Source organism: Diuraphis noxia, unplaced genomic scaffold (assembly GCF_037042655.1).
Source record: "Diuraphis noxia isolate RWA-SAM2 unplaced genomic scaffold, SU_Dnox_SAM2 contig0009, whole genome shotgun sequence".
NCBI classification, from domain to species: domain Eukaryota; kingdom Metazoa; phylum Arthropoda; class Insecta; order Hemiptera; family Aphididae; genus Diuraphis; species Diuraphis noxia.
The window spans coordinates 2,195,589-2,203,096 of NW_028301719.1; the positions used below are offsets into that span (position 1 = coordinate 2,195,589).

General features: G+C 30.3%; 1 long non-coding RNA gene across 1 annotated transcript; it reads left to right on the forward strand.

The window, feature by feature from the left end:
- Positions 1–5,834: 5,834 nt before the first annotated feature.
- Positions 5,835–6,458, forward strand: LOC149054248 (uncharacterized). The gene is made up of 2 exons (XR_016192312.1): positions 5,835–5,957; positions 6,069–6,458. It is a non-coding gene; the product is annotated as an uncharacterized LOC149054248 (long non-coding RNA).
- The last annotated feature ends 1,050 nt before the right edge of the window (positions 6,459–7,508 follow it).

Consider the following 7,508-nt stretch of genomic DNA (forward strand, 5'->3'; position numbering starts at 1 on the left):
AATGACTCTAAAACAGCTCTAATATAACTAATGACGAGTTGTATTCTAGCTGTATCGGCTAAGAAAATGACAATATTTTGGGAGGAATGTAACGCATCCCCCCTCCCCCCACCAATGAGCACTCCATACCGGTTGTATAGTGTATTATAATATTTTTATAGGTGACGAGCGATGTCAATCGTTTAATACATCGTAATAATATTAGGTATACCTATACGACAAGTGCAGTGCATCATCGCACAGCATAATATATAATAATATGTAATAATAACAATAACGACGACAAGCATATTGTTAATGGCCAGCGAGCTACAAGTGTTCTGCTCCGTTTTAAAATAATAATAATGGATATAACGACGGGAAAGGTTTAGCAGTCGTATATTATGTACATAGTAACATGGGAATCATCGGATGTGTGTTACTACGTCGCTGCAGGGGTGGAAGCGCGAGTGGCTTTCAACTGTTATTTATGTCATATTATATTGTATCGTGTGTTTTGTACATATATTTCGCCCTCCTTCCGCTTCCTACACGTCGCCACCGCTCGTTATAGTAATTCAAATAAAATTTGACAATCCACCATCGATATATTGTTCCACTTCGTTGTTTTATTGCCCTGAAACAGTAAACTGGTATTAACGGATATGTATGTACCTATAATATTATGCACCGGTAAAGACCTATACCTACTTATTCTCTCTCACTCTCTTTCTTTCTCTCACACTGTTTTTATTTTTACGATATAATTGCGGTAAAAAAATATATAATTTTTTTTTGTACTCATGTAAAAATGTGCGTCACTTAATGGATGTAAATTTAAAACATAAATAATTATAATTTTTTAATGTTGTTTTGTTTTTGGGGGTTTTTTTTTTACCTATATCATATACTTTTTTATAGTGACCTATATATAATATAGTATAAGTACATAGTATAGAAGTTTTAGTTTTAGTTCAGTTATAATAGAGCATAGGCCCATTTTGCACACCAGCACCTTTGCTCGCTTAATTGATTTTAAATGTCTTACACAAACTAGAAGAGTATTCCTGTCTATAATATTATCGGTATTTCTTTTATTTCCTAATAGGTATTTCACTGCCTTATTGCAGTGGTTCTACCGGACACATGTGTACCTCTGTAGTCTTTCATATTTTCAAGTTCACTCAAAGCGATATAGGTACACCTACTATATATGTTTGTTTAAAAACAAAACAGAAATTATAATAATAATCCAATACTGAATATTATTCTTTCTGTAAGCGGTATACATACAAATACAATACGTTGTAGAAGACGTGCTGGAAAAAATGCAATTTTACAAAAAAAAAAAAAATTTAAATGTTGTGTCATAAATATCATAATATTAATATATAGGCACTATTGCGTCTTAGTTTTCATATATAATAACATTATTAAGCATCGATAATTATTATAACAATATGTATATCGTCTAATAGCTGGGGCGATTTTATTATTATTATTATGGTCCACTGGGAATTAATTACATAATGTACGTTTGTTCGAAAACCGTGCAATTGTGTGCATTATTATTAGTGAAAAGGGCTGTATATAATAATTAATAATATATATACCTATATTATGATACCTAAATAGTTGCAAAAAAACTCGTTCGTCGGGGCGTGCAGTGGCATTGTGTGACTTATGAAGTCGTAATGATGCCAAGACGTGTCCGCGTTCAAGAGATGGCGGACGATAGCGCCACGCCCATATAACAAAGTAGGTATATGCGTTAGCGCCGAGCTAATATATATATATATATATATATATATATATATATATATATATATATATATATATATACAATAGTTGTACAGTTGTTTGACTGGAGCGGATGTTACACGATTTTGCGATTAATATCCGCCTCACGTATATGAAGACCGCATGCCTAACAGATTTTTCAATAGTAATAATAGTGTCGCGTCAAAATCATTTTAGACTGCTATAATACGCAATAATTGTTATTTCATCACATGAAACATAACACGGGCTGCAGTGGCTATATACATATACCTATAGTTCTCGAAAAATCATACAAATCGATTTTAAATTTTTATAGTTAAATGTTTGTCCGACGACATTAAACCGACGTGATCCTAAATCCAGACAGTTACCTATTTACAGTATTGATGATGTTGTTTGACGGGAGCGGATGTATATGATTTTGTAAAGAATAAAAACCCTCGATATATACACCGATTTTACATTTAGTTTGAGCAGTCAAATACAATGTATGGTCGATCATCTTATATAATATATATATATATATATATATATATATATATATATAATTTTTTATCGTCTTATATAGATGATTCATATTAATGTTCTGCGCATTAAATAATTAAAAATTAAAATCCATAAAAGATTAGTAGATTTTTATTCTCAAACCATTTTTTGGTACTTCGCCTATTCGTGTATTTAAATTAGACCTACATATACATATACTTTGAGTCTCTTATAAGTTATTTAAGTAGGTACTCATCTGTAATACTTTTGAATAATATTTTGAAAACACATTACATTTTTTTGAGAAATTGGTATACACGGCATATTCACATATAGGTAGGTACAACATTATATTTTATTTATACGCACTTAACATTATTGTTATAAAACAATTTTCGTGTTGAATAAAAAATAGAACAACGAATATATTTTTCATTATTATTGTACAAAAAAGTTTTGAAAAGTAGTTTTGACAAATATTTACCTTGGCAACCAATATAAGAGTTATTTAAAATTGTATGGAAAGATCTGCAGATGATGAAGAGCGCGCGTTAGGTATGAAAAAAACAATCTAAAAAAAGAATAAATGAAATCGCAAAGTTTTAAAAAAAGTTTGATTATTTGTTAAATATATTATAAAAATACTGTATTTATAATATATAGTCAATTATATGTTGCATTTTAATTTTATATAATAACATCGCGAAGAAATCTGCAGGATTGAGTGTAAATTTGTACAGAAATTAATAGAAAATGTTGTATTTGATGTGGCATTAAAGTTAGTAATATGTATAATAGTCGTGTGTGTATTGTATTTCACTTAAAACATCAAAAATACATAATGTGGTTCGTAAAAATATATAAATTGGGGATTGACGGGCCCTATTAGTAAATAAAACAAAATAATAATATCTGAACCTACAATAATAATTTTATTATAATATAATCTAATCATTAGATGGTTATTTTAACGATTATAATTTAATGAGATCATATTTTACTTCTATAACGCTGCTGACAAGAATTTCTGAATTTCTGGCATTCACTCAATACAAAATCTAAAAAACATTAAATAACATATGAGACGTCTCTCGTAAATAAAATGTATAATCATATGTTAAAATATATTCTACAAGACTGTCATATTCTTACACATCAGAGGTCTTCATTCAAATCATATAATAATTTCATATATGCGTTATGCGTATACCTATTATGTAATATATTTCATTGTCTACTCGTAAGGCCACAAAGTATAAACATAAACATTTTTTGTCTCAAATGTATAACTCACTTAATATGTAACACTTAATTATAGTATGTTGTGTCTAATATTATCTACATATTATATTATATAAATCGAAAAATAATTTTCTATTGAATTAAAAATAAATATTATTCAGAATACCTATATCTAGTACCTAAATGCGACGTATCTGCGAGTACAATCCTTTACATCTCAAACGCGTAATAATAATATTACAAATGTACACGTAAGGAAGATAATGGCGTTTTAAGAAAAATAATCTTATTCCACGCGAACACGCGCACGCGGTCGAAAATTAATAGCTGGGCGGGTGAATAGTATATAATATGTACCTATACATATATATATACATATATATATATATATATATAAGCTATGTACAGTATACGATAATAATAATCAAAGAGGCGGAGATGAACCCGAGACCGATTTAGCCACGAGCTACCGTCCGGGACCGACCTCGCGTTTCTCGGCGAGAGCGAACGTGAAGCACTATAATAGGTATAATACATATGTATATAGGAAAAAATACAAAAAACCAGCACGTCTCTTCTTCCGTATATGCATGTAAAATAATAATAATAATATAATTTACGCGCTCCGTTGGATATTTTGACGTGTAGTACGACGGCTCTCCGGACGACGGAGACTTAGACGACGACGGGTAATCGGATGTTGTTTGTCCGCCGCCGCCTTCCTTCGTGAAGCCCCCGTGGTCATTTCGAGTCCACCACGGCATCCGTCAGCCGACGATCGTACATAATAAGACATATATAATTTATAAAATATTGTAATATACGTACCTCTATATATTATAGACACGCGTAGTGCGTTTCGCCAAAACGGCGATCATCGAGATTTTCAGGTATTTTTTATCGGAAAAAAAAGTAATCCCATTATCCGTATACGTCGCCGCTCGTCGCACAACGTCTACAATACAATAGTACATATAAATATATATATTATAATAATATATAATCATACTTGTATATTATGTATATCGTGCGTGTGATATGTGACCGTGGTACATATAATGTTATTGAAAACCTGCACGTCGAAACATCACTTGCACGTCGCGACGTCACGCAACTAGTCAGCAAACTCTTATTATTATTATTATTAGGTACCCATCTATAAGCGTACGCGTGTGTTTATTTATAGCCCGTGGGTGTACCCGCTCAGCAGCAACAGCAGCAGAGGCAGAAGGAGCACGCGATGTCTCCGCGACAGAGGCGCCCCTGCAGATTAGCCTCGCCGAACCGTTTATATACATAACATTTAAGTGTTATTTATATTATTATAATGTAATAATTTTGCCATCGGCACAACTATTGGTGGGTGGGGGGGGGGGGGGGGTGGCGGCTGCAGAGCTCCCATACAACGTACGTTTTTAATAGTTAAACCGAGTCTTTGCAAAAAAATAAAAATAAACTTTGTTCGGCTACCTATCAAAAAATTGACTGACATAAAGTTCTGAAATTGGCGATACTATAACCAATGGGTTCGATAATTTTTTACTCAGCAAAAATATCAAATGACATATTCGTGTTCCTCCAGGAGACAGGACTGGACAAACTTATTTAACCTCTAAAAAACACAACCTTATTATAATTATTATACTCATATAATTTAGACATTTATTGTTATTAAGGGGGCTGGAGAACCCATTTTTTTTCATACATTTAGCTCAATAAGCGAAAGTAAATTAAACATATTTCCAGTAGCTCAATTTGAATTTTGAAAACTAATTTTGGTTTGTCTTCCTCTTTTCTAAGTTTGCTCGGAAGTGGAATCTTTAATATAAACTTACTATGCATCATATTATATTAACTAAAAATAAAGTCGTAAATCTACTTCCGAGCAAACCTAGAAAATAGATTATTATCGTAAATCTGAGAATTCAAATTTTGTTGCGAAAATGCGATAATGGATTACACACACTAATGCTTGTTTACTTCTCACACATTGACACAGCCAAAATGTTCATGTAATATGAAAAGCCTAAATACTACTCCTTAAAACATGGTATGCTTCAGCCATTGAACTATATGATAACTGGAATGCTCACCCGCCATAAGACCAATGTAAACATAACCGAGATAGCCTGTTAGAAAAAGACAGCAGATAAGAATGGTGTTGCTATCTCTTTTTATCACACTATCAATACGACACTGTTTACCAATAAATAATAATAATATCGTTCGTTTAACGTTTTGTTCTTTGTTTTAAGCTTTTGTGCATGTTCAATACATTTAAATTTGAATTGAGCTTGATTTATTTTATAATTAATAATTATTTTTATTGTATGCTTTTATTTCAACATTACTGCTTATTTATACTCTTATTTTTTTTTAAACTTATTTATCATAATCTAATATTGTAAATTTTTGGTGTATGGTTTTATTTTTATTATGCTTTAATGGTTGTATGAATGCTTTTAAATGTAATAAATCAATTATAATATTTTGCTATGGTTCCTTATACAATTGAATATTTTGCTAGTTTATTTTATGTAAAATATTTTTATTAATATATAGTTTTATTGTCATTACAGGAAAAATATCTAGCTGAAGTCAACTCAACATAAGTTACCAAGTTAATAACTTACACATTATATAACTTCAAGGTTATGACTATAGTTAAAGTATCTACAATTTCTTATAGTATCTTTAAATAATTATTTATTTTAGGGAATTTTGGCCAAGATGTATAACAAACATCTATTGAAGATTCTAGTTTACCTACTGGATCTTTCCAGTAGTAATCGTAGCTAGATTATACATATACAATTTTAAATTAAGTTAGGAAATAGTAAGAACAATAATTGAGGTAAGTTGTAGGTACAGCTTCAGATAAGTAGTGTAAGTAACTTTTCTTTCAATTATGTATAATATTATAAATACTATGTTTTTATTTTAATAAAAATCAGATTTTCGTCATTTTATATGCTTATAGTTATGAATTAAAACCGTCTAACTTTAGATTTAAAACTTAATATTTTATTCCCAACATTTAACATACAATTCCCTAAAACTTCCTTTACATTTGTATGACAAATGGACACTAAGTCCACAAGAAAAGCATGCTTCTTTCAATACTTGTTATAGGTATTATAAATTATAAATTATAATTATTTATATTCTATCAATGTAATCATAAATATTTTGTGGAAGTTAAAAAATAAAATATAAAGATACCAAATTTTAAGAACCAAACTAAAGTCTAAAAAAATATCGCGGACCGTGGTAAATTAATTTAAGATATTAGCGCAATGTGTAAGACAAAGATATAATAGTAACACCATTAGTATGTCCCATCTCGTTCTAACATTCCGTTTCGAGCAACACTGCTTGGTGAGCATTCCAGGTATCATATAGTTCAATGGCTTCAGCCCCCTTAAACCTTTTCTATTATTATTATGTAACACCTTTCAAAAAAAAAAAAATTGTATCTTATCCCAATGGCCAAGTTGCCGAGGGTTATTTCTTTAATAAAAAAAATAAAATAATAATCATATTTTTACGTACCTACGGTAGTTGTAATAACTAATAATAAAGGAATAGTCATTTACAGCTGCAGTTATAAATATATTGTTTTTGGCAGTAATTATGCGTGCGCGGTCGGTCTTGTAATTAGACATAGAAAGAAAAAATAAAACAGCTATTTTTTTTTTATAGCGAAAAGAAAACTCAACATTTTATACATCGCGATCGTATTATAGTGGGTCATATCTGCTATCAACCTACTTTTATCGTATTTAATATAAATATAATATATTTTTATTAATATAGAGTCATAGAGTGTCCAACTGTACTATTTTCTATTTCTAATAGCTTTTTGACCTAGTCGCCTGCAGTTCCGCCCTCTCCGCCATATAGTTATAGGCATAGTTAATATAAATTATTGGTCGATTGATGAAATATTATAGTAACTTAGACAGAATGCTATATTATGTAGATTATTATTACGGGTATATTATAATAGTTTCCTAGTT